Consider the following 25824-nt stretch of genomic DNA (forward strand, 5'->3'; position numbering starts at 1 on the left):
CATTCCCAAGATGCCACTGGTCACTATGCAAATCAGACAGCCCTGGCCACACCCTCTCCGCCGCTGGGCTCTGCTGCTTTCGGTACGTGCAGCTCAGCTTTTTCTTACCCTGAACCAGACTTCCGTTTCAGCAAAAAGGTGGGTTGCAGTGGGTCCGGGATGCCATTTGGAGACAAAGCCTGCGGCCCTGTCAAAGATGACTTCCTGCCGCACACCATGTGGTCAGAAGCCTACGAAAAGAAGCGCACCTCGGAATACAGAATCTCACTTCCTCAAGAGCCTTGCACAAGAGATTTTCCTCCCGCCGAGGAAAGCAACTCAAAGGGAACCTTGCGAAAATCAAATTAGGAGCCAGATTGCGGGATGCTAGGCAAACTGTTTGTCAGAAAAGCAAATTCATTTTGAGAAGCCCTGACCTGCGGGAAGGAAAAGCATTCAAGGGCAGAAGAAGGACTGTTCCCTGACCGGGAATCGAACCCGGGCCGCGGCGGTGAGAGCGCCGAATCCTAACCACTAGACCACCAGGTAACCCACAGCCATACAGCAAAAGTTCCTACACTGCTCTCCTAGTGACAAAGCTCATGGGGGCTGAAAGCATATTTTATTCTACAGCGAATATGAATCAGAACTTGAAAAAACACTCATGATTCCACCAGACTGTTTGTCACTTCCAAGCACAGGCCATCCCCTCCCCCGTGCTACTGAACCGACGAATTCCTGTACAATCGGGATCCCCGGGAAATCACAAGAGGGACACCTAGTGGCCGCTGATAGCTCAAAGACAGCTGGTACACCTTCTCACACCTACCTCGTTATTCAGCTTGCTGGAAGAATACATTGCGAATGACCGATTCAAGAGTGCAAGGGAGAAGAGTGCTCCAAAGTAGATGTATACATCGCAGCCGGGTTTTCCAGCAATTTACCTTTCTGATGAGCTGGTACTGCACTTTACGCCCACATAGAGCACCTGACTGGGTGGGGGACTGCGTGCGCATGAAGGTGGCTGAGGGCAATGGGAGCAAAGCAACCTGGGACACAGGGGACCCAGCCCCTTTCCTCTGCTTTCGTCTATAGGTCGGGTGCCTTTTTAAGGACCTTCGATTAAAAAAAGCTGAGCTGCGTGGACAAATTACGCACGTCTACGTCTTAGAGGGATCTTCCCTGACCGGGAATCGAACCCGGGCCGCGGCGGTGAAAGCGCCGAATCCTAGCCACTAGACCACCAGGGAGGAGATGCTCTTGTGAGCCTGCCTTGCTCACTTCCTTATTGTGACTAAGCTAACTCCACTGTATAGATTGCCCATAAAGTACGAGTGGGGAAAAGTTAGGTGTCACACAGTGTGTTTGTCATAAGCAATTACCTTTATCCTCCTGCAAAAGCCTTTTTACTCTGCAATCACCTCTTGCTGGACAGCCTGCGCTGGAGCAGCCAGCATGAAAAGGGAGCTGAGTAAGGCAGGACCTAGGGTCTCACCAGGGTGGCCGAGTGGTTAAGGCGTTGGACTTAAGATCCAATGGACAGTTGTCCGCATGGGTTCGAGCCCCATCCCTGGTATGGGTTTTCAGCGGGTGTGTAGGAACTTGCAGATGCTTTTGTAAAGCATTTTCCTCTGCCCTCCTCACCCTCCCAGTGCCCTTCCTTAACAGTCCCAATTCACGTCTCAGCTGTGGGGTCTGCTGCTACTCTGCACTTAGCATGGATGTTTGCCAAAGCAATGCAGTGCCACCTACGCAGAGCCCCTGCTTAGAGAAATACACCTCCTATGTCTTTTCCCACTGAAGGGAGCAGGAGGAAGTACTTGCTTCCTGGGGAACATGGGCCTGCCACTGGAATTTGTTAACCCGCCTCTTGCGGATTTCTCCCCTTTCTTTGATTTACACCTGCAGGCTCTCCCTTGCCATCGGAGCAGGATCTGCTGATGCAGGCCCGGCTGGATCAAATGTGCAAAGGCTTGTCCCCAGGCCTCGGGAAAAAATTGAGCAGAGATTCCCGCCTCCGCCTCCTCTTGCCTTCCGAACGGGCTTCCAAACGGGCAATGCCCTGACGGGTCCCCCACGCCCCATCCTGCCCATGCCCACACCCCTGTATATGAGGGTGACCCATGTCCCTCACCCTCCATGCTCGAACGGAAGACACGTGTGTCCTGAGGGGAGCGCCAGACAGGCATTTCTCCGGCCAGGCAGACCCCTGCAGCACCCGTTAGGCTCCAAAGCCTGTACATTCCCAAGATGCCACTGGTCACTATGCAAATCAGACAGCCCTGGCCACACCCTCTCCGCCGCTGGGCTCTGCTGCTTTCGGTACGTGCAGCTCAGCTTTTTCTTACCCTGAACCAGACTTCCGTTTCAGCAAAAAGGTGGGTTGCAGTGGGTCCGGGATGCCATTTGGAGACAAAGCCTGCGGCCCTGTCAAAGATGACTTCCTGCCGCACACCATGTGGTCAGAAGCCTACGAAAAGAAGCGCACCTCGGAATACAGAATCTCACTTCCTCAAGAGCCTTGCACAAGAGATTTTCCTCCCGCCGAGGAAAGCAACTCAAAGGGAACCTTGCGAAAATCAAATTAGGAGCCAGATTGCGGGATGCTAGGCAAACTGTTTGTCAGAAAAGCAAATTCATTTTGAGAAGCCCTGACCTGCGGGAAGGAAAAGCATTCAAGGGCAGAAGAAGGACTGTTCCCTGACCGGGAATCGAACCCGGGCCGCGGCGGTGAGAGCGCCGAATCCTAACCACTAGACCACCAGGGAACCCACAGCCATACAGCAAAAGTTCCTACACTGCTCTCCTAGTGACAAAGCTCATGGGGGCTGAAAGCATATTTTATTCTACAGCGAATATGAATCAGAACTTGAAAAAACACTCATGATTCCACCAGACTGTTTGTCACTTCCAAGCACAGGCCATCCCCTCCCCCGTGCTACTGAACCGACGAATTCCTGTACAATCGGGATCCCCGGGAAATCACAAGAGGGACACCTAGTGGCCGCTGATAGCTCAAAGACAGCTGGTACACCTTCTCACACCTACCTCGTTATTCAGCTTGCTGGAAGAATACATTGCGAATGACCGATTCAAGAGTGCAAGGGAGAAGAGTGCTCCAAAGTAGATGTATACATCGCAGCCGGGTTTTCCAGCAATTTACCTTTCTGATGAGCTGGTACTGCACTTTACGCCCACATAGAGCACCTGACTGGGTGGGGGACTGCGTGCGCATGAAGGTGGCTGAGGGCAATGGGAGCAAAGCAACCTGGGACACAGGGGACCCAGCCCCTTTCCTCTGCTTTCGTCTATAGGTCGGGTGCCTTTTTAAGGACCTTCGATTAAAAAAAGCTGAGCTGCGTGGACAAATTACGCACGTCTACGTCTTAGAGGGATCTTCCCTGACCGGGAATCGAACCCGGGCCGCGGCGGTGAAAGCGCCGAATCCTAGCCACTAGACCACCAGGGAGGAGATGCTCTTGTGAGCCTGCCTTGCTCACTTCCTTATTGTGACTAAGCTAACTCCACTGTATAGATTGCCCATAAAGTACGAGTGGGGAAAAGTTAGGTGTCACACAGTGTGTTTGTCATAAGCAATTACCTTTATCCTCCTGCAAAAGCCTTTTTACTCTGCAATCACCTCTTGCTGGACAGCCTGCGCTGGAGCAGCCAGCATGAAAAGGGAGCTGAGTAAGGCAGGACCTAGGGTCTCACCAGGGTGGCCGAGTGGTTAAGGCGTTGGACTTAAGATCCAATGGACAGTTGTCCGCATGGGTTCGAGCCCCATCCCTGGTATGGGTTTTCAGCGGGTGTGTAGGAACTTGCAGATGCTTTTGTAAAGCATTTTCCTCTGCCCTCCTCACCCTCCCAGTGCCCTTCCTTAACAGTCCCAATTCACGTCTCAGCTGTGGGGTCTGCTGCTACTCTGCACTTAGCATGGATGTTTGCCAAAGCAATGCAGTGCCACCTACGCAGAGCCCCTGCTTAGAGAAATACACCTCCTATGTCTTTTCCCACTGAAGGGAGCAGGAGGAAGTACTTGCTTCCTGGGGAACATGGGCCTGCCACTGGAATTTGTTAACCCGCCTCTTGCGGATTTCTCCCCTTTCTTTGATTTACACCTGCAGGCTCTCCCTTGCCATCGGAGCAGGATCTGCTGATGCAGGCCCGGCTGGATCAAATGTGCAAAGGCTTGTCCCCAGGCCTCGGGAAAAAATTGAGCAGAGATTCCCGCCTCCGCCTCCTCTTGCCTTCCGAACGGGCTTCCAAACAGGCAATGCCCTGACGGGTCCCCCACGCCCCATCCTGCCCATGCCCACACCCCTGTATATGAGGGTGACCCATGTCCCTCACCCTCCATGCTCGAACGGAAGACACGTGTGTCCTGAGGGGAGCGCCAGACAGGCATTTCTCCGGCCAGGCAGACCCCTGCAGCACCCGTTAGGCTCCAAAGCCTGTACATTCCCAAGATGCCACTGGTCACTATGCAAATCAGACAGCCCTGGCCACACCCTCTCCGCCGCTGGGCTCTGCTGCTTTCGGTACGTGCAGCTCAGCTTTTTCTTACCCTGAACCAGACTTCCGTTTCAGCAAAAAGGTGGGTTGCAGTGGGTCCGGGATGCCATTTGGAGACAAAGCCTGCGGCCCTGTCAAAGATGACTTCCTGCCGCACACCATGTGGTCAGAAGCCTACGAAAAGAAGCGCACCTCGGAATACAGAATCTCACTTCCTCAAGAGCCTTGCACAAGAGATTTTCCTCCCGCCGAGGAAAGCAACTCAAAGGGAACCTTGCGAAAATCAAATTAGGAGCCAGATTGCGGGATGCTAGGCAAACTGTTTGTCAGAAAAGCAAATTCATTTTGAGAAGCCCTGACCTGCGGGAAGGAAAAGCATTCAAGGGCAGAAGAAGGACTGTTCCCTGACCGGGAATCGAACCCGGGCCGCGGCGGTGAGAGCGCCGAATCCTAACCACTAGACCACCAGGGAACCCACAGCCATACAGCAAAAGTTCCTACACTGCTCTCCTAGTGACAAAGCTCATGGGGGCTGAAAGCATATTTTATTCTACAGCGAATATGAATCAGAACTTGAAAAAACACTCATGATTCCACCAGACTGTTTGTCACTTCCAAGCACAGGCCATCCCCTCCCCCGTGCTACTGAACCGACGAATTCCTGTACAATCGGGATCCCCGGGAAATCACAAGAGGGACACCTAGTGGCCGCTGATAGCTCAAAGACAGCTGGTACACCTTCTCACACCTACCTCGTTATTCAGCTTGCTGGAAGAATACATTGCGAATGACCGATTCAAGAGTGCAAGGGAGAAGAGTGCTCCAAAGTAGATGTATACATCGCAGCCGGGTTTTCCAGCAATTTACCTTTCTGATGAGCTGGTACTGCACTTTACGCCCACATAGAGCACCTGACTGGGTGGGGGACTGCGTGCGCATGAAGGTGGCTGAGGGCAATGGGAGCAAAGCAACCTGGGACACAGGGGACCCAGCCCCTTTCCTCTGCTTTCGTCTATAGGTCGGGTGCCTTTTTAAGGACCTTCGATTAAAAAAAGCTGAGCTGCGTGGACAAATTACGCACGTCTACGTCTTAGAGGGATCTTCCCTGACCGGGAATCGAACCCGGGCCGCGGCGGTGAAAGCGCAGAATCCTAGCCACTAGACCACCAGGGAGGAGATGCTCTTGTGAGCCTGCCTTGCTCACTTCCTTATTGTGACTAAGCTAACTCCACTGTATAGATTGCCCATAAAGTACGAGTGGGGAAAAGTTAGGTGTCACACAGTGTGTTTGTCATAAGCAATTACCTTTATCCTCCTGCAAAAGCCTTTTTACTCTGCAATCACCTCTTGCTGGACAGCCTGCGCTGGAGCAGCCAGCATGAAAAGGGAGCTGAGTAAGGCAGGACCTAGGGTCTCACCAGGGTGGCCGAGTGGTTAAGGCGTTGGACTTAAGATCCAATGGACAGTTGTCCGCATGGGTTCGAGCCCCATCCCTGGTATGGGTTTTCAGCGGGTGTGTAGGAACTTGCAGATGCTTTTGTAAAGCATTTTCCTCTGCCCTCCTCACCCTCCCAGTGCCCTTCCTTAACAGTCCCAATTCACGTCTCAGCTGTGGGGTCTGCTGCTACTCTGCACTTAGCATGGATGTTTGCCAAAGCAATGCAGTGCCACCTACGCAGAGCCCCTGCTTAGAGAAATACACCTCCTATGTCTTTTCCCACTGAAGGGAGCAGGAGGAAGTACTTGCTTCCTGGGGAACATGGGCCTGCCACTGGAATTTGTTAACCCGCCTCTTGCGGATTTCTCCCCTTTCTTTGATTTACACCTGCAGGCTCTCCCTTGCCATCGGAGCAGGATCTGCTGATGCAGGCCCGGCTGGATCAAATGTGCAAAGGCTTGTCCCCAGGCCTCGGGAAAAAATTGAGCAGAGATTCCCGCCTCCGCCTCCTCTTGCCTTCCGAACGGGCTTCCAAACAGGCAATGCCCTGACGGGTCCCCCACGCCCCATCCTGCCCATGCCCACACCCCTGTATATGAGGGTGACCCATGTCCCTCACCCTCCATGCTCGAACGGAAGACACGTGTGTCCTGAGGGGAGCGCCAGACAGGCATTTCTCCGGCCAGGCAGACCCCTGCAGCACCCGTTAGGCTCCAAAGCCTGTACATTCCCAAGATGCCACTGGTCACTATGCAAATCAGACAGCCCTGGCCACACCCTCTCCGCCGCTGGGCTCTGCTGCTTTCGGTACGTGCAGCTCAGCTTTTTCTTACCCTGAACCAGACTTCCGTTTCAGCAAAAAGGTGGGTTGCAGTGGGTCCGGGATGCCATTTGGAGACAAAGCCTGCGGCCCTGTCAAAGATGACTTCCTGCCGCACACCATGTGGTCAGAAGCCTACGAAAAGAAGCGCACCTCGGAATACAGAATCTCACTTCCTCAAGAGCCTTGCACAAGAGATTTTCCTCCCGCCGAGGAAAGCAACTCAAAGGGAACCTTGCGAAAATCAAATTAGGAGCCAGATTGCGGGATGCTAGGCAAACTGTTTGTCAGAAAAGCAAATTCATTTTGAGAAGCCCTGACCTGCGGGAAGGAAAAGCATTCAAGGGCAGAAGAAGGACTGTTCCCTGACCGGGAATCGAACCCGGGCCGCGGCGGTGAGAGCGCCGAATCCTAACCACTAGACCACCAGGGAACCCACAGCCATACAGCAAAAGTTCCTACACTGCTCTCCTAGTGACAAAGCTCATGGGGGCTGAAAGCATATTTTATTCTACAGCGAATATGAATCAGAACTTGAAAAAACACTCATGATTCCACCAGACTGTTTGTCACTTCCAAGCACAGGCCATCCCCTCCCCCGTGCTACTGAACCGACGAATTCCTGTACAATCGGGATCCCCGGGAAATCACAAGAGGGACACCTAGTGGCCGCTGATAGCTCAAAGACAGCTGGTACACCTTCTCACACCTACCTCGTTATTCAGCTTGCTGGAAGAATACATTGCGAATGACCGATTCAAGAGTGCAAGGGAGAAGAGTGCTCCAAAGTAGATGTATACATCGCAGCCGGGTTTTCCAGCAATTTACCTTTCTGATGAGCTGGTACTGCACTTTACGCCCACATAGAGCACCTGACTGGGTGGGGGACTGCGTGCGCATGAAGGTGGCTGAGGGCAATGGGAGCAAAGCAACCTGGGACACAGGGGACCCAGCCCCTTTCCTCTGCTTTCGTCTATAGGTCGGGTGCCTTTTTAAGGACCTTCGATTAAAAAAAGCTGAGCTGCGTGGACAAATTACGCACGTCTACGTCTTAGAGGGATCTTCCCTGACCGGGAATCGAACCCGGGCCGCGGCGGTGAAAGCGCCGAATCCTAGCCACTAGACCACCAGGGAGGAGATGCTCTTGTGAGCCTGCCTTGCTCACTTCCTTATTGTGACTAAGCTAACTCCACTGTATAGATTGCCCATAAAGTACGAGTGGGGAAAAGTTAGGTGTCACACAGTGTGTTTGTCATAAGCAATTACCTTTATCCTCCTGCAAAAGCCTTTTTACTCTGCAATCACCTCTTGCTGGACAGCCTGCGCTGGAGCAGCCAGCATGAAAAGGGAGCTGAGTAAGGCAGGACCTAGGGTCTCACCAGGGTGGCCGAGTGGTTAAGGCGTTGGACTTAAGATCCAATGGACAGTTGTCCGCATGGGTTCGAGCCCCATCCCTGGTATGGGTTTTCAGCGGGTGTGTAGGAACTTGCAGATGCTTTTGTAAAGCATTTTCCTCTGCCCTCCTCACCCTCCCAGTGCCCTTCCTTAACAGTCCCAATTCACGTCTCAGCTGTGGGGTCTGCTGCTACTCTGCACTTAGCATGGATGTTTGCCAAAGCAATGCAGTGCCACCTACGCAGAGCCCCTGCTTAGAGAAATACACCTCCTATGTCTTTTCCCACTGAAGGGAGCAGGAGGAAGTACTTGCTTCCTGGGGAACATGGGCCTGCCACTGGAATTTGTTAACCCGCCTCTTGCGGATTTCTCCCCTTTCTTTGATTTACACCTGCAGGCTCTCCCTTGCCATCGGAGCAGGATCTGCTGATGCAGGCCCGGCTGGATCAAATGTGCAAAGGCTTGTCCCCAGGCCTCGGGAAAAAATTGAGCAGAGATTCCCGCCTCCGCCTCCTCTTGCCTTCCGAACGGGCTTCCAAACAGGCAATGCCCTGACGGGTCCCCCACGCCCCATCCTGCCCATGCCCACACCCCTGTATATGAGGGTGACCCATGTCCCTCACCCTCCATGCTCGAACGGAAGACACGTGTGTCCTGAGGGGAGCGCCAGACAGGCATTTCTCCGGCCAGGCAGACCCCTGCAGCACCCGTTAGGCTCCAAAGCCTGTACATTCCCAAGATGCCACTGGTCACTATGCAAATCAGACAGCCCTGGCCACACCCTCTCCGCCGCTGGGCTCTGCTGCTTTCGGTACGTGCAGCTCAGCTTTTTCTTACCCTGAACCAGACTTCCGTTTCAGCAAAAAGGTGGGTTGCAGTGGGTCCGGGATGCCATTTGGAGACAAAGCCTGCGGCCCTGTCAAAGATGACTTCCTGCCGCACACCATGTGGTCAGAAGCCTACGAAAAGAAGCGCACCTCGGAATACAGAATCTCACTTCCTCAAGAGCCTTGCACAAGAGATTTTCCTCCCGCCGAGGAAAGCAACTCAAAGGGAACCTTGCGAAAATCAAATTAGGAGCCAGATTGCGGGATGCTAGGCAAACTGTTTGTCAGAAAAGCAAATTCATTTTGAGAAGCCCTGACCTGCGGGAAGGAAAAGCATTCAAGGGCAGAAGAAGGACTGTTCCCTGACCGGGAATCGAACCCGGGCCGCGGCGGTGAGAGCGCCGAATCCTAACCACTAGACCACCAGGGAACCCACAGCCATACAGCAAAAGTTCCTACACTGCTCTCCTAGTGACAAAGCTCATGGGGGCTGAAAGCATATTTTATTCTACAGCGAATATGAATCAGAACTTGAAAAAACACTCATGATTCCACCAGACTGTTTGTCACTTCCAAGCACAGGCCATCCCCTCCCCCGTGCTACTGAACCGACGAATTCCTGTACAATCGGGATCCCCGGGAAATCACAAGAGGGACACCTAGTGGCCGCTGATAGCTCAAAGACAGCTGGTACACCTTCTCACACCTACCTCGTTATTCAGCTTGCTGGAAGAATACATTGCGAATGACCGATTCAAGAGTGCAAGGGAGAAGAGTGCTCCAAAGTAGATGTATACATCGCAGCCGGGTTTTCCAGCAATTTACCTTTCTGATGAGCTGGTACTGCACTTTACGCCCACATAGAGCACCTGACTGGGTGGGGGACTGCGTGCGCATGAAGGTGGCTGAGGGCAATGGGAGCAAAGCAACCTGGGACACAGGGGACCCAGCCCCTTTCCTCTGCTTTCGTCTATAGGTCGGGTGCCTTTTTAAGGACCTTCGATTAAAAAAAGCTGAGCTGCGTGGACAAATTACGCACGTCTACGTCTTAGAGGGATCTTCCCTGACCGGGAATCGAACCCGGGCCGCGGCGGTGAAAGCGCAGAATCCTAGCCACTAGACCACCAGGGAGGAGATGCTCTTGTGAGCCTGCCTTGCTCACTTCCTTATTGTGACTAAGCTAACTCCACTGTATAGATTGCCCATAAAGTACGAGTGGGGAAAAGTTAGGTGTCACACAGTGTGTTTGTCATAAGCAATTACCTTTATCCTCCTGCAAAAGCCTTTTTACTCTGCAATCACCTCTTGCTGGACAGCCTGCGCTGGAGCAGCCAGCATGAAAAGGGAGCTGAGTAAGGCAGGACCTAGGGTCTCACCAGGGTGGCCGAGTGGTTAAGGCGTTGGACTTAAGATCCAATGGACAGTTGTCCGCATGGGTTCGAGCCCCATCCCTGGTATGGGTTTTCAGCGGGTGTGTAGGAACTTGCAGATGCTTTTGTAAAGCATTTTCCTCTGCCCTCCTCACCCTCCCAGTGCCCTTCCTTAACAGTCCCAATTCACGTCTCAGCTGTGGGGTCTGCTGCTACTCTGCACTTAGCATGGATGTTTGCCAAAGCAATGCAGTGCCACCTACGCAGAGCCCCTGCTTAGAGAAATACACCTCCTATGTCTTTTCCCACTGAAGGGAGCAGGAGGAAGTACTTGCTTCCTGGGGAACATGGGCCTGCCACTGGAATTTGTTAACCCGCCTCTTGCGGATTTCTCCCCTTTCTTTGATTTACACCTGCAGGCTCTCCCTTGCCATCGGAGCAGGATCTGCTGATGCAGGCCCGGCTGGATCAAATGTGCAAAGGCTTGTCCCCAGGCCTCGGGAAAAAATTGAGCAGAGATTCCCGCCTCCGCCTCCTCTTGCCTTCCGAACGGGCTTCCAAACAGGCAATGCCCTGACGGGTCCCCCACGCCCCATCCTGCCCATGCCCACACCCCTGTATATGAGGGTGACCCATGTCCCTCACCCTCCATGCTCGAACGGAAGACACGTGTGTCCTGAGGGGAGCGCCAGACAGGCATTTCTCCGGCCAGGCAGACCCCTGCAGCACCCGTTAGGCTCCAAAGCCTGTACATTCCCAAGATGCCACTGGTCACTATGCAAATCAGACAGCCCTGGCCACACCCTCTCCGCCGCTGGGCTCTGCTGCTTTCGGTACGTGCAGCTCAGCTTTTTCTTACCCTGAACCAGACTTCCGTTTCAGCAAAAAGGTGGGTTGCAGTGGGTCCGGGATGCCATTTGGAGACAAAGCCTGCGGCCCTGTCAAAGATGACTTCCTGCCGCACACCATGTGGTCAGAAGCCTACGAAAAGAAGCGCACCTCGGAATACAGAATCTCACTTCCTCAAGAGCCTTGCACAAGAGATTTTCCTCCCGCCGAGGAAAGCAACTCAAAGGGAACCTTGCGAAAATCAAATTAGGAGCCAGATTGCGGGATGCTAGGCAAACTGTTTGTCAGAAAAGCAAATTCATTTTGAGAAGCCCTGACCTGCGGGAAGGAAAAGCATTCAAGGGCAGAAGAAGGACTGTTCCCTGACCGGGAATCGAACCCGGGCCGCGGCGGTGAGAGCGCCGAATCCTAACCACTAGACCACCAGGGAACCCACAGCCATACAGCAAAAGTTCCTACACTGCTCTCCTAGTGACAAAGCTCATGGGGGCTGAAAGCATATTTTATTCTACAGCGAATATGAATCAGAACTTGAAAAAACACTCATGATTCCACCAGACTGTTTGTCACTTCCAAGCACAGGCCATCCCCTCCCCCGTGCTACTGAACCGACGAATTCCTGTACAATCGGGATCCCCGGGAAATCACAAGAGGGACACCTAGTGGCCGCTGATAGCTCAAAGACAGCTGGTACACCTTCTCACACCTACCTCGTTATTCAGCTTGCTGGAAGAATACATTGCGAATGACCGATTCAAGAGTGCAAGGGAGAAGAGTGCTCCAAAGTAGATGTATACATCGCAGCCGGGTTTTCCAGCAATTTACCTTTCTGATGAGCTGGTACTGCACTTTACGCCCACATAGAGCACCTGACTGGGTGGGGGACTGCGTGCGCATGAAGGTGGCTGAGGGCAATGGGAGCAAAGCAACCTGGGACACAGGGGACCCAGCCCCTTTCCTCTGCTTTCGTCTATAGGTCGGGTGCCTTTTTAAGGACCTTCGATTAAAAAAAGCTGAGCTGCGTGGACAAATTACGCACGTCTACGTCTTAGAGGGATCTTCCCTGACCGGGAATCGAACCCGGGCCGCGGCGGTGAAAGCGCCGAATCCTAGCCACTAGACCACCAGGGAGGAGATGCTCTTGTGAGCCTGCCTTGCTCACTTCCTTATTGTGACTAAGCTAACTCCACTGTATAGATTGCCCATAAAGTACGAGTGGGGAAAAGTTAGGTGTCACACAGTGTGTTTGTCATAAGCAATTACCTTTATCCTCCTGCAAAAGCCTTTTTACTCTGCAATCACCTCTTGCTGGACAGCCTGCGCTGGAGCAGCCAGCATGAAAAGGGAGCTGAGTAAGGCAGGACCTAGGGTCTCACCAGGGTGGCCGAGTGGTTAAGGCGTTGGACTTAAGATCCAATGGACAGTTGTCCGCATGGGTTCGAGCCCCATCCCTGGTATGGGTTTTCAGCGGGTGTGTAGGAACTTGCAGATGCTTTTGTAAAGCATTTTCCTCTGCCCTCCTCACCCTCCCAGTGCCCTTCCTTAACAGTCCCAATTCACGTCTCAGCTGTGGGGTCTGCTGCTACTCTGCACTTAGCATGGATGTTTGCCAAAGCAATGCAGTGCCACCTACGCAGAGCCCCTGCTTAGAGAAATACACCTCCTATGTCTTTTCCCACTGAAGGGAGCAGGAGGAAGTACTTGCTTCCTGGGGAACATGGGCCTGCCACTGGAATTTGTTAACCCGCCTCTTGCGGATTTCTCCCCTTTCTTTGATTTACACCTGCAGGCTCTCCCTTGCCATCGGAGCAGGATCTGCTGATGCAGGCCCGGCTGGATCAAATGTGCAAAGGCTTGTCCCCAGGCCTCGGGAAAAAATTGAGCAGAGATTCCCGCCTCCGCCTCCTCTTGCCTTCCGAACGGGCTTCCAAACGGGCAATGCCCTGACGGGTCCCCCACGCCCCATCCTGCCCATGCCCACACCCCTGTATATGAGGGTGACCCATGTCCCTCACCCTCCATGCTCGAACGGAAGACACGTGTGTCCTGAGGGGAGCGCCAGACAGGCATTTCTCCGGCCAGGCAGACCCCTGCAGCACCCGTTAGGCTCCAAAGCCTGTACATTCCCAAGATGCCACTGGTCACTATGCAAATCAGACAGCCCTGGCCACACCCTCTCCGCCGCTGGGCTCTGCTGCTTTCGGTACGTGCAGCTCAGCTTTTTCTTACCCTGAACCAGACTTCCGTTTCAGCAAAAAGGTGGGTTGCAGTGGGTCCGGGATGCCATTTGGAGACAAAGCCTGCGGCCCTGTCAAAGATGACTTCCTGCCGCACACCATGTGGTCAGAAGCCTACGAAAAGAAGCGCACCTCGGAATACAGAATCTCACTTCCTCAAGAGCCTTGCACAAGAGATTTTCCTCCCGCCGAGGAAAGCAACTCAAAGGGAACCTTGCGAAAATCAAATTAGGAGCCAGATTGCGGGATGCTAGGCAAACTGTTTGTCAGAAAAGCAAATTCATTTTGAGAAGCCCTGACCTGCGGGAAGGAAAAGCATTCAAGGGCAGAAGAAGGACTGTTCCCTGACCGGGAATCGAACCCGGGCCGCGGCGGTGAGAGCGCCGAATCCTAACCACTAGACCACCAGGGAACCCACAGCCATACAGCAAAAGTTCCTACACTGCTCTCCTAGTGACAAAGCTCATGGGGGCTGAAAGCATATTTTATTCTACAGCGAATATGAATCAGAACTTGAAAAAACACTCATGATTCCACCAGACTGTTTGTCACTTCCAAGCACAGGCCATCCCCTCCCCCGTGCTACTGAACCGACGAATTCCTGTACAATCGGGATCCCCGGGAAATCACAAGAGGGACACCTAGTGGCCGCTGATAGCTCAAAGACAGCTGGTACACCTTCTCACACCTACCTCGTTATTCAGCTTGCTGGAAGAATACATTGCGAATGACCGATTCAAGAGTGCAAGGGAGAAGAGTGCTCCAAAGTAGATGTATACATCGCAGCCGGGTTTTCCAGCAATTTACCTTTCTGATGAGCTGGTACTGCACTTTACGCCCACATAGAGCACCTGACTGGGTGGGGGACTGCGTGCGCATGAAGGTGGCTGAGGGCAATGGGAGCAAAGCAACCTGGGACACAGGGGACCCAGCCCCTTTCCTCTGCTTTCGTCTATAGGTCGGGTGCCTTTTTAAGGACCTTCGATTAAAAAAAGCTGAGCTGCGTGGACAAATTACGCACGTCTACGTCTTAGAGGGATCTTCCCTGACCGGGAATCGAACCCGGGCCGCGGCGGTGAAAGCGCCGAATCCTAGCCACTAGACCACCAGGGAGGAGATGCTCTTGTGAGCCTGCCTTGCTCACTTCCTTATTGTGACTAAGCTAACTCCACTGTATAGATTGCCCATAAAGTACGAGTGGGGAAAAGTTAGGTGTCACACAGTGTGTTTGTCATAAGCAATTACCTTTATCCTCCTGCAAAAGCCTTTTTACTCTGCAATCACCTCTTGCTGGACAGCCTGCGCTGGAGCAGCCAGCATGAAAAGGGAGCTGAGTAAGGCAGGACCTAGGGTCTCACCAGGGTGGCCGAGTGGTTAAGGCGTTGGACTTAAGATCCAATGGACAGTTGTCCGCATGGGTTCGAGCCCCATCCCTGGTATGGGTTTTCAGCGGGTGTGTAGGAACTTGCAGATGCTTTTGTAAAGCATTTTCCTCTGCCCTCCTCACCCTCCCAGTGCCCTTCCTTAACAGTCCCAATTCACGTCTCAGCTGTGGGGTCTGCTGCTACTCTGCACTTAGCATGGATGTTTGCCAAAGCAATGCAGTGCCACCTACGCAGAGCCCCTGCTTAGAGAAATACACCTCCTATGTCTTTTCCCACTGAAGGGAGCAGGAGGAAGTACTTGCTTCCTGGGGAACATGGGCCTGCCACTGGAATTTGTTAACCCGCCTCTTGCGGATTTCTCCCCTTTCTTTGATTTACACCTGCAGGCTCTCCCTTGCCATCGGAGCAGGATCTGCTGATGCAGGCCCGGCTGGATCAAATGTGCAAAGGCTTGTCCCCAGGCCTCGGGAAAAAATTGAGCAGAGATTCCCGCCTCCGCCTCCTCTTGCCTTCCGAACGGGCTTCCAAACAGGCAATGCCCTGACGGGTCCCCCACGCCCCATCCTGCCCATGCCCACACCCCTGTATATGAGGGTGACCCATGTCCCTCACCCTCCATGCTCGAACGGAAGACACGTGTGTCCTGAGGGGAGCGCCAGACAGGCATTTCTCCGGCCAGGCAGACCCCTGCAGCACCCGTTAGGCTCCAAAGCCTGTACATTCCCAAGATGCCACTGGTCACTATGCAAATCAGACAGCCCTGGCCACACCCTCTCCGCCGCTGGGCTCTGCTGCTTTCGGTACGTGCAGCTCAGCTTTTTCTTACCCTGAACCAGACTTCCGTTTCAGCAAAAAGGTGGGTTGCAGTGGGTCCGGGATGCCATTTGGAGACAAAGCCTGCGGCCCTGTCAAAGATGACTTCCTGCCGCACACCATGTGGTCAGAAGCCTACGAAAAGAAGCGCACCTCGGAATACAGAATCTCACTTCCTCAAGAGCCTTGCACAAGAGATTTTCCTCCCGCCGAGGAAAGCAACTCAAAGGGAACCTTGCGAAAATCAAATTAGGAGCCAGATTGCGGGATGCTAGGCAAACTGTTTGTCAGAAAAGCAAATTCATTTTGAGAAGCCCTGACCTGCGGGAAGGAAAAGCATTCAAGGGCAGAAGAAGGACTGTTCCCTGACCGGGAATCGAACCCGGGCCGCGGCGGTGAGAGCGCCGAATCCTAACCACTAGACCACCAGGGAACCCACAGCCATACAGCAAAAGTTCCTACACTGCTCTCCTAGTGACAAAGCTCATGGGGGCTGAAAGCATATTTTATTCTACAGCGAATATGAATCAGAACTTGAAAAAACACTCATGATTCCACCAGACTGTTTGTCACTTCCAAGCACAGGCCATCCCCTCCCCCGTGCTACTGAACCGACGAATTCCTGTACAATCGGGATCCCCGGGAAATCACAAGAGGGACACCTAGTGGCCGCTGATAGCTCAAAGACAGCTGGTACACCTTCTCACACCTACCTCGTTATTCAGCTTGCTGGAAGAATACATTGCGAATGACCGATTCAAGAGTGCAAGGGAGAAGAGTGCTCCAAAGTAGATGTATACATCGCAGCCGGGTTTTCCAGCAATTTACCTTTCTGATGAGCTGGTACTGCACTTTACGCCCACATAGAGCACCTGACTGGGTGGGGGACTGCGTGCGCATGAAGGTGGCTGAGGGCAATGGGAGCAAAGCAACCTGGGACACAGGGGACCCAGCCCCTTTCCTCTGCTTTCGTCTATAGGTCGGGTGCCTTTTTAAGGACCTTCGATTAAAAAAAGCTGAGCTGCGTGGACAAATTACGCACGTCTACGTCTTAGAGGGATCTTCCCTGACCGGGAATCGAACCCGGGCCGCGGCGGTGAAAGCGCCGAATCCTAGCCACTAGACCACCAGGGAGGAGATGCTCTTGTGAGCCTGCCTTGCTCACTTCCTTATTGTGACTAAGCTAACTCCACTGTATAGATTGCCCATAAAGTACGAGTGGGGAAAAGTTAGGTGTCACACAGTGTGTTTGTCATAAGCAATTACCTTTATCCTCCTGCAAAAGCCTTTTTACTCTGCAATCACCTCTTGCTGGACAGCCTGCGCTGGAGCAGCCAGCATGAAAAGGGAGCTGAGTAAGGCAGGACCTAGGGTCTCACCAGGGTGGCCGAGTGGTTAAGGCGTTGGACTTAAGATCCAATGGACAGTTGTCCGCATGGGTTCGAGCCCCATCCCTGGTATGGGTTTTCAGCGGGTGTGTAGGAACTTGCAGATGCTTTTGTAAAGCATTTTCCTCTGCCCTCCTCACCCTCCCAGTGCCCTTCCTTAACAGTCCCAATTCACGTCTCAGCTGTGGGGTCTGCTGCTACTCTGCACTTAGCATGGATGTTTGCCAAAGCAATGCAGTGCCACCTACGCAGAGCCCCTGCTTAGAGAAATACACCTCCTATGTCTTTTCCCACTGAAGGGAGCAGGAGGAAGTACTTGCTTCCTGGGGAACATGGGCCTGCCACTGGAATTTGTTAACCCGCCTCTTGCGGATTTCTCCCCTTTCTTTGATTTACACCTGCAGGCTCTCCCTTGCCATCGGAGCAGGATCTGCTGATGCAGGCCCGGCTGGATCAAATGTGCAAAGGCTTGTCCCCAGGCCTCGGGAAAAAATTGAGCAGAGATTCCCGCCTCCGCCTCCTCTTGCCTTCCGAACGGGCTTCCAAACAGGCAATGCCCTGACGGGTCCCCCACGCCCCATCCTGCCCATGCCCACACCCCTGTATATGAGGGTGACCCATGTCCCTCACCCTCCATGCTCGAACGGAAGACACGTGTGTCCTGAGGGGAGCGCCAGACAGGCATTTCTCCGGCCAGGCAGACCCCTGCAGCACCCGTTAGGCTCCAAAGCCTGTACATTCCCAAGATGCCACTGGTCACTATGCAAATCAGACAGCCCTGGCCACACCCTCTCCGCCGCTGGGCTCTGCTGCTTTCGGTACGTGCAGCTCAGCTTTTTCTTACCCTGAACCAGACTTCCGTTTCAGCAAAAAGGTGGGTTGCAGTGGGTCCGGGATGCCATTTGGAGACAAAGCCTGCGGCCCTGTCAAAGATGACTTCCTGCCGCACACCATGTGGTCAGAAGCCTACGAAAAGAAGCGCACCTCGGAATACAGAATCTCACTTCCTCAAGAGCCTTGCACAAGAGATTTTCCTCCCGCCGAGGAAAGCAACTCAAAGGGAACCTTGCGAAAATCAAATTAGGAGCCAGATTGCGGGATGCTAGGCAAACTGTTTGTCAGAAAAGCAAATTCATTTTGAGAAGCCCTGACCTGCGGGAAGGAAAAGCATTCAAGGGCAGAAGAAGGACTGTTCCCTGACCGGGAATCGAACCCGGGCCGCGGCGGTGAGAGCGCCGAATCCTAACCACTAGACCACCAGGTAACCCACAGCCATACAGCAAAAGTTCCTACACTGCTCTCCTAGTGACAAAGCTCATGGGGGCTGAAAGCATATTTTATTCTACAGCGAATATGAATCAGAACTTGAAAAAACACTCATGATTCCACCAGACTGTTTGTCACTTCCAAGCACAGGCCATCCCCTCCCCCGTGCTACTGAACCGACGAATTCCTGTACAATCGGGATCCCCGGGAAATCACAAGAGGGACACCTAGTGGCCGCTGATAGCTCAAAGACAGCTGGTACACCTTCTCACACCTACCTCGTTATTCAGCTTGCTGGAAGAATACATTGCGAATGACCGATTCAAGAGTGCAAGGGAGAAGAGTGCTCCAAAGTAGATGTATACATCGCAGCCGGGTTTTCCAGCAATTTACCTTTCTGATGAGCTGGTACTGCACTTTACGCCCACATAGAGCACCTGACTGGGTGGGGGACTGCGTGCGCATGAAGGTGGCTGAGGGCAATGGGAGCAAAGCAACCTGGGACACAGGGGACCCAGCCCCTTTCCTCTGCTTTCGTCTATAGGTCGGGTGCCTTTTTAAGGACCTTCGATTAAAAAAAGCTGAGCTGCGTGGACAAATTACGCACGTCTACGTCTTAGAGGGATCTTCCCTGACCGGGAATCGAACCCGGGCCGCGGCGGTGAAAGCGCCGAATCCTAGCCACTAGACCACCAGGGAGGAGATGCTCTTGTGAGCCTGCCTTGCTCACTTCCTTATTGTGACTAAGCTAACTCCACTGTATAGATTGCCCATAAAGTACGAGTGGGGAAAAGTTAGGTGTCACACAGTGTGTTTGTCATAAGCAATTACCTTTATCCTCCTGCAAAAGCCTTTTTACTCTGCAATCACCTCTTGCTGGACAGCCTGCGCTGGAGCAGCCAGCATGAAAAGGGAGCTGAGTAAGGCAGGACCTAGGGTCTCACCAGGGTGGCCGAGTGGTTAAGGCGTTGGACTTAAGATCCAATGGACAGTTGTCCGCATGGGTTCGAGCCCCATCCCTGGTATGGGTTTTCAGCGGGTGTGTAGGAACTTGCAGATGCTTTTGTAAAGCATTTTCCTCTGCCCTCCTCACCCTCCCAGTGCCCTTCCTTAACAGTCCCAATTCACGTCTCAGCTGTGGGGTCTGCTGCTACTCTGCACTTAGCATGGATGTTTGCCAAAGCAATGCAGTGCCACCTACGCAGAGCCCCTGCTTAGAGAAATACACCTCCTATGTCTTTTCCCACTGAAGGGAGCAGGAGGAAGTACTTGCTTCCTGGGGAACATGGGCCTGCCACTGGAATTTGTTAACCCGCCTCTTGCGGATTTCTCCCCTTTCTTTGATTTACACCTGCAGGCTCTCCCTTGCCATCGGAGCAGGATCTGCTGATGCAGGCCCGGCTGGATCAAATGTGCAAAGGCTTGTCCCCAGGCCTCGGGAAAAAATTGAGCAGAGATTCCCGCCTCCGCCTCCTCTTGCCTTCCGAACGGGCTTCCAAACGGGCAATGCCCTGACGGGTCCCCCACGCCCCATCCTGCCCATGCCCACACCCCTGTATATGAGGGTGACCCATGTCCCTCACCCTCCATGCTCGAACGGAAGACACGTGTGTCCTGAGGGGAGCGCCAGACAGGCATTTCTCCGGCCAGGCAGACCCCTGCAGCACCCGTTAGGCTCCAAAGCCTGTACATTCCCAAGATGCCACTGGTCACTATGCAAATCAGACAGCCCTGGCCACACCCTCTCCGCCGCTGGGCTCTGCTGCTTTCGGTACGTGCAGCTCAGCTTTTTCTTACCCTGAACCAGACTTCCGTTTCAGCAAAAAGGTGGGTTGCAGTGGGTCCGGGATGCCATTTGGAGACAAAGCCTGCGGCCCTGTCAAAGATGACTTCCTGCCGCACACCATGTGGTCAGAAGCCTACGAAAAGAAGCGCACCTCGGAATACAGAATCTCACTTCCTCAAGAGCCTTGCACAAGAGATTTTCCTCCCGCCGAGGAAAGCAACTCAAAGGGAACCTTGCGAAAATCAAATTAGGAGCCAGATTGCGGGATGCTAGGCAAACTGTTTGTCAGAAAAGCAAATTCATTTTGAGAAGCCCTGACCTGCGGGAAGGAAAAGCATTCAAGGGCAGAAGAAGGACTGTTCCCTGACCGGAAATCGAACCCGGGCCGCGGCAGTGAGAGCGCCGAATCCTAACCACTAGACCACCAGGTAACCCACAGCCATACAGCAAAAGTTCCTACACTGCTCTCCTAGTGACAAAGCTCATGGGGGCTGAAAGCATATTTTATTCTACAGCGAATATGAATCAGAACTTGAAAAAACACTCATGATTCCACCAGACTGTTTGTCACTTCCAAGCACAGGCCATCCCCTCCCCCGTGCTACTGAACCGACGAATTCCTGTACAATCGGGATCCCCGGGAAATCACAAGAGGGACACCTAGTGGCCGCTGATAGCTCAAAGACAGCTGGTACACCTTCTCACACCTACCTCGTTATTCAGCTTGCTGGAAGAATACATTGCGAATGACCGATTCAAGAGTGCAAGGGAGAAGAGTGCTCCAAAGTAGATGTATACATCGCAGCCGGGTTTTCCAGCAATTTACCTTTCTGATGAGCTGGTACTGCACTTTACGCCCACATAGAGCACCTGACTGGGTGGGGGACTGCGTGCGCATGAAGGTGGCTGAGGGCAATGGGAGCAAAGCAACCTGGGACACAGGGGACCCAGCCCCTTTCCTCTGCTTTCGTCTATAGGTCGGGGTGCCTTTTTAAGGACCTTCGATTAAAAAAAGCTGAGCTGCGTGGACAAATTACACACGTCTACGTCTTAGAGGGATCTTCCCTGACCGGGAATCGAACCCGGGCCGCGGCGGTGAAAGCGCCGAATCCTAGCCACTAGACCACCAGGGAGGAGATGCTCTTGTGAGCCTGCCTTGCTCACTTCCTTATTGTGACTAAGCTAACTCCACTGTATAGATTGCCCATAAAGTACGAGTGGGGAAAAGTTAGGTGTCACACAGTGTGTTTGTCATAAGCAATTACCTTTATCCTCCTGCAAAAGCCTTTTTACTCTGCAATCACCTCTTGCTGGACAGCCTGCGCTGGAGCAGCCAGCATGAAAAGGGAGCTGAGTAAGGCAGGGCCTAGGGTCTCACCAGGGTGGCCGAGTGGTTAAGGCGTTGGACTTAAGATCCAATGGACAGTTGTCCGCATGGGTTCGAGCCCCATCCCTGGTATGGGTTTTCAGCGGGTGTGTAGGAACTTGCAGATGCTTTTTTAAAGCATTTTCCTCTGCCCTCCTCACCCTCCCAGTGCCCTTCCTTAACAGTCCCAATTCACGTCTCAGCTGTGGGGTCTGCTGCTACTCTGCACTTAGCATGGATGCTTCCCAAAGCAATGCAGTGCCACCTACGCAGAGCCCCTGCTTAGAGAAATACACCTCCTATGTCTTTTCCCACTGAAGGGAGCAGGAGGAAGTACTTGCTTCCTGGGGAACATGGGCCTGCCACTGGAATTTGTTAACCCGCCTCTTGCGGATTTCTCCCCTTTCTTTGATTTACACCTGCAGGCTCTCCCTTGCCATCGGAGCAGGATCTGCTGATGCAGGCCCGGCTGGATCAAATGTGCAAAGGCTTGTCCCCAGGCCTCGGGAAAAAATTGAGCAGAGATTCCCGCCTCCGCCTCCGCCTCCGCCTCCTCTTGCCTTCCGAACGGGCTTCCAAACGGGCAATGCCCTGACGGGTCCCCCACGCCCCATCCTGCCCATGCCCACACCCCTGTATATGAGGGTGACCCATGTCCCTCACCCTCCATGCTCGAACGGAAGACACGTGTGTCCTGAGGGGAGCGCCAGACAGGCATTTCTCCGGCCAGGCAGACTCCTGCAGCACCCGTTAGGCTCCAAAGCCTGTACATTCCCAAGATGCCACTGGTCACTATGCAAATCAGACAGCCCTGGCCACACCCTCTCCGCCGCTGGGCTCTGCTGCTTTCGGTACGTGCAGCTCAGCTTTTTCTTACCCTGAACCAGACTTCCGTTTCAGCAAAAAGGTGGGTTGCAGTGGGTCCGGGATGCCATTTGGAGACAAAGCCTGCGGCCCTGTCAAAGATGACTTCCTGCCGCACACCATGTGGTCAGAAGCCTACGAAAAGAAGCGCACCTCGGAATACAGAATCTCACTTCCTCAAGAGCCTTGCACAAGAGATTTTCCTCCCGCCGAGGAAAGCAACTCAAAGGGAACCTTGCGAAAATCAAATTAGGAGCCAGATTGCGGGATGCTAGGCAAACTGTTTGTCAGAAAAGCAAATTCATTTTGAGAAGCCCTGACCTGCGGGAAGGAAAAGCATTCAAGGGCAGAAGAAGGACTGTTCCCTGACCGGGAATCGAACCCGGGCCGCGGCGGTGAGAGCGCCGAATCCTAACCACTAGACCACCAGGGAACCCACAGCCATACAGCAAAAGTTCCTACACTGCTCTCCTAGTGACAAAGCTCATGGGGGTTGAAAGCATATTTTATTCTACAGCGAATATGAATCAGAACTTGAAAAAACACTCATGATTCCACCAGACTGTTTGTCACTTCCAAGCACAGGCCATCCCCTCCCCCGTGCTACTGAACCGACGAATTCCTGTACAATCGGGATCCCCGGGAAATCACAAGAGGGACACCTAGTGGCCGCTGATAGCTCAAAGACAGCTGGTACACCTTCTCACACCTACCTCGTTATTCAGCTTGCTGGAAGAATACATTGCGAATGACCGATTCAAGAGTGCAAGGGAGAAGAGTGCTCCAAAGTAGATGTATACATCGCAGCCGGGTTTTCCAGCAATTTACCTTTCTGATGAGCTGGTACTGCACTTTACGCCCACATAGAGCACCTGACTGGGTGGGGGACTGCGTGCGCATGAAGGTGGCTGAGGGCAATGGGAGCAAAGCAACCTGGGACACAGGGGACCCAGCCCCTTTCCTCTGCTTTCGTCTATAGGTCGGGGTGCCTTTTTAAGGACCTTCGATTAAAAAAAGCTGAGCTGCGTGGACAAATTACACACGTCTACGTCTTAGAGGGATCTTCCCTGACCGGGAATCGAACCCGGGCCGCGGCGGTGAAAGCGCCGAATCCTAGCCACTAGACCACCAGGGAGGAGATGCTCTTGTGAGCCTGCCTTGCTCACTTCCTTATTGTGACTAAGCTAACTCCACTGTATAGATTGCCCATAAAGTACGAGTGGGGAAAAGTTAGGTGTCACACAGTGTGTTTGTCATAAGCAATTACCTTTATCCTCCTGCAAAAGCCTTTTTACTCTGCAATCACCTCTTGCTGGACAGCCTGCGCTGGAGCAGCCAGCATGAAAAGGGAGCTGAGTAAGGCAGGGCCTAGGGTCTCACCAGGGTGGCCGAGTGGTTAAGGCGTTGGACTTAAGATCCAATGGACAGTTGTCCGCATGGGTTCGAGCCCCATCCCTGGTATGGGTTTTCAGCGGGTGTGTAGGAACTTGCAGATGCTTTTTTAAAGCATTTTCCTCTGCCCTCCTCACCCTCCCAGTGCCCTTCCTTAACAGTCCCAATTCACGTCTCAGCTGTGGGGTCTGCTGCTACTCTGCACTTAGCATGGATGCTTCCCAAAGCAATGCAGTGCCACCTACGCAGAGCCCCTGCTTAGAGAAATACACCTCCTATGTCTTTTCCCACTGAAGGGAGCAGGAGGAAGTACTTGCTTCCTGGGGAACATGGGCCTGCCACTGGAATTTGTTAACCCGCCTCTTGCGGATTTCTCCCCTTTCTTTGATTTACACCTGCAGGCTCTCCCTTGCCATCGGAGCAGGATCTGCTGATGCAGGCCCGGCTGGATCAAATGTGCAAAGGCTTGTCCCCAGGCCTCGGGAAAAAATTGAGCAGAGATTCCCGCCTCCGCCTCCTCTTGCCTTCCGAACAGGCTTCCAAACGGGCAATGCCCTGACGGGTCCCCCACGCCCCATCCTGCCCATGCCCACACCCCTGTATATGAGGGTGACCCATGTCCCTCACCCTCCATGCTCGAACGGAAGACACGTGTGTCCTGAGGGGAGCGCCAGACAGGCATTTCTCCGGCCAGGCAGACCCCTGCAGCACCCGTTAGGCTCCAAAGCCTGTACATTCCCAAGATGCCACTGGTCACTATGCAAATCAGACAGCCCTGGCCACACCCTCTCCGCCGCTGGGCTCTGCTGCTTTCGGTACGTGCAGCTCAGCTTTTTCTTACCCTGAACCAGACTTCCGTTTCAGCAAAAAGGTGGGTTGCAGTGGGTCCGGGATGCCAATTTGGAGACAAAGCCTGCGGCCCTGTCAAAGATGACTTCCTGCCGCACACCATGTGGTCAGAAGCCTACGAAAAGAAGCGCACCTCGGAATACAGAATCTCACTTCCTCAAGAGCCTTGCACAAGAGATTTTCCTCCCGCCGAGGAAAGCAACTCAAAGGGAACCTTGCGAAAATCAAATTAGGAGCCAGATTGCGGGATGCTAGGCAAACTGTTTGTCAGAAAAGCAAATTCATTTTGAGAAGCCCTGACCTGCGGGAAGGAAAAGCATTCAAGGGCAGAAGAAGGACTGTTCCCTGACCGGGAATCGAACCCGGGCCGCGGCGGTGAGAGCGCCGAATCCTAACCACTAGACCACCAGGGAACCCACAGCCATACAGCAAAAGTTCCTACACTGCTCTCCTAGTGACAAAGCTCATGGGGGCTGAAAGCATATTTTATTCTACAGCGAATATGAATCAGAACTTGAAAAAACACTCATGATTCCACCAGACTGTTTGTCACTTCCAAGCACAGGCCATCCCCTCCCCCGTGCTACTGAACCGACGAATTCCTGTACAATCGGGATCCCCGGGAAATCACAAGAGGGACACCTAGTGGCCGCTGATAGCTCAAAGACAGCTGGTACACCTTCTCACACCTACCTCGTTATTCAGCTTGCTGGAAGAATACATTGCGAATGACCGATTCAAGAGTGCAAGGGAGAAGAGTGCTCCAAAGTAGATGTATACATCGCAGCCGGGTTTTCCAGCAATTTACCTTTCTGATGAGCTGGTACTGCACTTTACGCCCACATAGAGCACCTGACTGGGTGGGGGACTGCGTGCGCATGAAGGTGGCTGAGGGCAATGGGAGCAAAGCAACCTGGGACACAGGGGACCCAGCCCCTTTCCTCTGCTTTCGTCTATAGGTCGGGGTGCCTTTTTAAGGACCTTCGATTAAAAAAAGCTGAGCTGCGTGGACAAATTACGCACGTCTACGTCTTAGAGGGATCTTCCCTGACCGGGAATCGAACCCGGGCCGCGGCGGTGAAAGCGCCGAATCCTAGCCACTAGACCACCAGGGAGGAGATGCTCTTGTGAGCCTGCCTTGCTCACTTCCTTATTGTGACTAAGCTAACTCCACTGTATAGATTGCCCATAAAGTACGAGTGGGGAAAAGTTAGGTGTCACACAGTGTGTTTGTCATAAGCAATTACCTTTATCCTCCTGCAAAAGCCTTTTTACTCTGCAATCA

General features: G+C 53.2%; 30 non-coding genes across 30 annotated transcripts; 11 read left to right on the forward strand and 19 right to left on the reverse strand.

The window, feature by feature from the left end:
- Positions 1-1157: 1157 nt before the first annotated feature.
- TRNAE-UUC (transfer RNA glutamic acid (anticodon UUC)) lies at positions 1158-1229 on the reverse strand. Its single transcript has one exon. It is a non-coding gene; the product is annotated as a tRNA-Glu (tRNA).
- A 243-nt stretch (positions 1230-1472) lies between these two features.
- Positions 1473-1555, forward strand: TRNAL-UAA (transfer RNA leucine (anticodon UAA)). The gene has a single exon. It is a non-coding gene; the product is annotated as a tRNA-Leu (tRNA).
- A 1120-nt stretch (positions 1556-2675) lies between these two features.
- Positions 2676-2747, reverse strand: TRNAE-CUC (transfer RNA glutamic acid (anticodon CUC)). Its single transcript has one exon. It is a non-coding gene; the product is annotated as a tRNA-Glu (tRNA).
- Positions 2748-3376: 629 nt separating this feature from the next.
- TRNAE-UUC (transfer RNA glutamic acid (anticodon UUC)) lies at positions 3377-3448 on the reverse strand. The gene has a single exon. It is a non-coding gene; the product is annotated as a tRNA-Glu (tRNA).
- A 243-nt stretch (positions 3449-3691) lies between these two features.
- TRNAL-UAA (transfer RNA leucine (anticodon UAA)) lies at positions 3692-3774 on the forward strand. Its single transcript has one exon. It is a non-coding gene; the product is annotated as a tRNA-Leu (tRNA).
- Positions 3775-4894: 1120 nt separating this feature from the next.
- On the reverse strand, positions 4895-4966 carry TRNAE-CUC (transfer RNA glutamic acid (anticodon CUC)). Its single transcript has one exon. It is a non-coding gene; the product is annotated as a tRNA-Glu (tRNA).
- Positions 4967-5910: 944 nt separating this feature from the next.
- On the forward strand, positions 5911-5993 carry TRNAL-UAA (transfer RNA leucine (anticodon UAA)). Its single transcript has one exon. It is a non-coding gene; the product is annotated as a tRNA-Leu (tRNA).
- A 1120-nt stretch (positions 5994-7113) lies between these two features.
- Positions 7114-7185, reverse strand: TRNAE-CUC (transfer RNA glutamic acid (anticodon CUC)). Its single transcript has one exon. It is a non-coding gene; the product is annotated as a tRNA-Glu (tRNA).
- A 629-nt stretch (positions 7186-7814) lies between these two features.
- On the reverse strand, positions 7815-7886 carry TRNAE-UUC (transfer RNA glutamic acid (anticodon UUC)). The gene has a single exon. It is a non-coding gene; the product is annotated as a tRNA-Glu (tRNA).
- A 243-nt stretch (positions 7887-8129) lies between these two features.
- TRNAL-UAA (transfer RNA leucine (anticodon UAA)) lies at positions 8130-8212 on the forward strand. Its single transcript has one exon. It is a non-coding gene; the product is annotated as a tRNA-Leu (tRNA).
- A 1120-nt stretch (positions 8213-9332) lies between these two features.
- Positions 9333-9404, reverse strand: TRNAE-CUC (transfer RNA glutamic acid (anticodon CUC)). Its single transcript has one exon. It is a non-coding gene; the product is annotated as a tRNA-Glu (tRNA).
- A 944-nt stretch (positions 9405-10348) lies between these two features.
- TRNAL-UAA (transfer RNA leucine (anticodon UAA)) lies at positions 10349-10431 on the forward strand. Its single transcript has one exon. It is a non-coding gene; the product is annotated as a tRNA-Leu (tRNA).
- A 1120-nt stretch (positions 10432-11551) lies between these two features.
- On the reverse strand, positions 11552-11623 carry TRNAE-CUC (transfer RNA glutamic acid (anticodon CUC)). The gene has a single exon. It is a non-coding gene; the product is annotated as a tRNA-Glu (tRNA).
- Positions 11624-12252: 629 nt separating this feature from the next.
- Positions 12253-12324, reverse strand: TRNAE-UUC (transfer RNA glutamic acid (anticodon UUC)). Its single transcript has one exon. It is a non-coding gene; the product is annotated as a tRNA-Glu (tRNA).
- A 243-nt stretch (positions 12325-12567) lies between these two features.
- On the forward strand, positions 12568-12650 carry TRNAL-UAA (transfer RNA leucine (anticodon UAA)). Its single transcript has one exon. It is a non-coding gene; the product is annotated as a tRNA-Leu (tRNA).
- Positions 12651-13770: 1120 nt separating this feature from the next.
- On the reverse strand, positions 13771-13842 carry TRNAE-CUC (transfer RNA glutamic acid (anticodon CUC)). The gene has a single exon. It is a non-coding gene; the product is annotated as a tRNA-Glu (tRNA).
- A 629-nt stretch (positions 13843-14471) lies between these two features.
- TRNAE-UUC (transfer RNA glutamic acid (anticodon UUC)) lies at positions 14472-14543 on the reverse strand. Its single transcript has one exon. It is a non-coding gene; the product is annotated as a tRNA-Glu (tRNA).
- A 243-nt stretch (positions 14544-14786) lies between these two features.
- Positions 14787-14869, forward strand: TRNAL-UAA (transfer RNA leucine (anticodon UAA)). Its single transcript has one exon. It is a non-coding gene; the product is annotated as a tRNA-Leu (tRNA).
- A 1120-nt stretch (positions 14870-15989) lies between these two features.
- Positions 15990-16061, reverse strand: TRNAE-CUC (transfer RNA glutamic acid (anticodon CUC)). Its single transcript has one exon. It is a non-coding gene; the product is annotated as a tRNA-Glu (tRNA).
- Positions 16062-16690: 629 nt separating this feature from the next.
- On the reverse strand, positions 16691-16762 carry TRNAE-UUC (transfer RNA glutamic acid (anticodon UUC)). The gene has a single exon. It is a non-coding gene; the product is annotated as a tRNA-Glu (tRNA).
- A 243-nt stretch (positions 16763-17005) lies between these two features.
- Positions 17006-17088, forward strand: TRNAL-UAA (transfer RNA leucine (anticodon UAA)). Its single transcript has one exon. It is a non-coding gene; the product is annotated as a tRNA-Leu (tRNA).
- A 1821-nt stretch (positions 17089-18909) lies between these two features.
- TRNAE-UUC (transfer RNA glutamic acid (anticodon UUC)) lies at positions 18910-18981 on the reverse strand. The gene has a single exon. It is a non-coding gene; the product is annotated as a tRNA-Glu (tRNA).
- A 243-nt stretch (positions 18982-19224) lies between these two features.
- Positions 19225-19307, forward strand: TRNAL-UAA (transfer RNA leucine (anticodon UAA)). The gene has a single exon. It is a non-coding gene; the product is annotated as a tRNA-Leu (tRNA).
- Positions 19308-21129: 1822 nt separating this feature from the next.
- On the reverse strand, positions 21130-21201 carry TRNAE-UUC (transfer RNA glutamic acid (anticodon UUC)). The gene has a single exon. It is a non-coding gene; the product is annotated as a tRNA-Glu (tRNA).
- A 243-nt stretch (positions 21202-21444) lies between these two features.
- TRNAL-UAA (transfer RNA leucine (anticodon UAA)) lies at positions 21445-21527 on the forward strand. Its single transcript has one exon. It is a non-coding gene; the product is annotated as a tRNA-Leu (tRNA).
- A 1132-nt stretch (positions 21528-22659) lies between these two features.
- TRNAE-CUC (transfer RNA glutamic acid (anticodon CUC)) lies at positions 22660-22731 on the reverse strand. The gene has a single exon. It is a non-coding gene; the product is annotated as a tRNA-Glu (tRNA).
- A 630-nt stretch (positions 22732-23361) lies between these two features.
- TRNAE-UUC (transfer RNA glutamic acid (anticodon UUC)) lies at positions 23362-23433 on the reverse strand. Its single transcript has one exon. It is a non-coding gene; the product is annotated as a tRNA-Glu (tRNA).
- A 243-nt stretch (positions 23434-23676) lies between these two features.
- Positions 23677-23759, forward strand: TRNAL-UAA (transfer RNA leucine (anticodon UAA)). Its single transcript has one exon. It is a non-coding gene; the product is annotated as a tRNA-Leu (tRNA).
- A 1121-nt stretch (positions 23760-24880) lies between these two features.
- On the reverse strand, positions 24881-24952 carry TRNAE-CUC (transfer RNA glutamic acid (anticodon CUC)). Its single transcript has one exon. It is a non-coding gene; the product is annotated as a tRNA-Glu (tRNA).
- A 630-nt stretch (positions 24953-25582) lies between these two features.
- On the reverse strand, positions 25583-25654 carry TRNAE-UUC (transfer RNA glutamic acid (anticodon UUC)). The gene has a single exon. It is a non-coding gene; the product is annotated as a tRNA-Glu (tRNA).
- Between the last annotated feature and the right edge of the window lie 170 nt (positions 25655-25824).

Source organism: Triturus cristatus, chromosome 5_2 (genome assembly GCF_964204655.1).
Source record: "Triturus cristatus chromosome 5_2, aTriCri1.1, whole genome shotgun sequence".
NCBI lineage: Eukaryota > Metazoa > Chordata > Amphibia > Caudata > Salamandridae > Triturus > Triturus cristatus.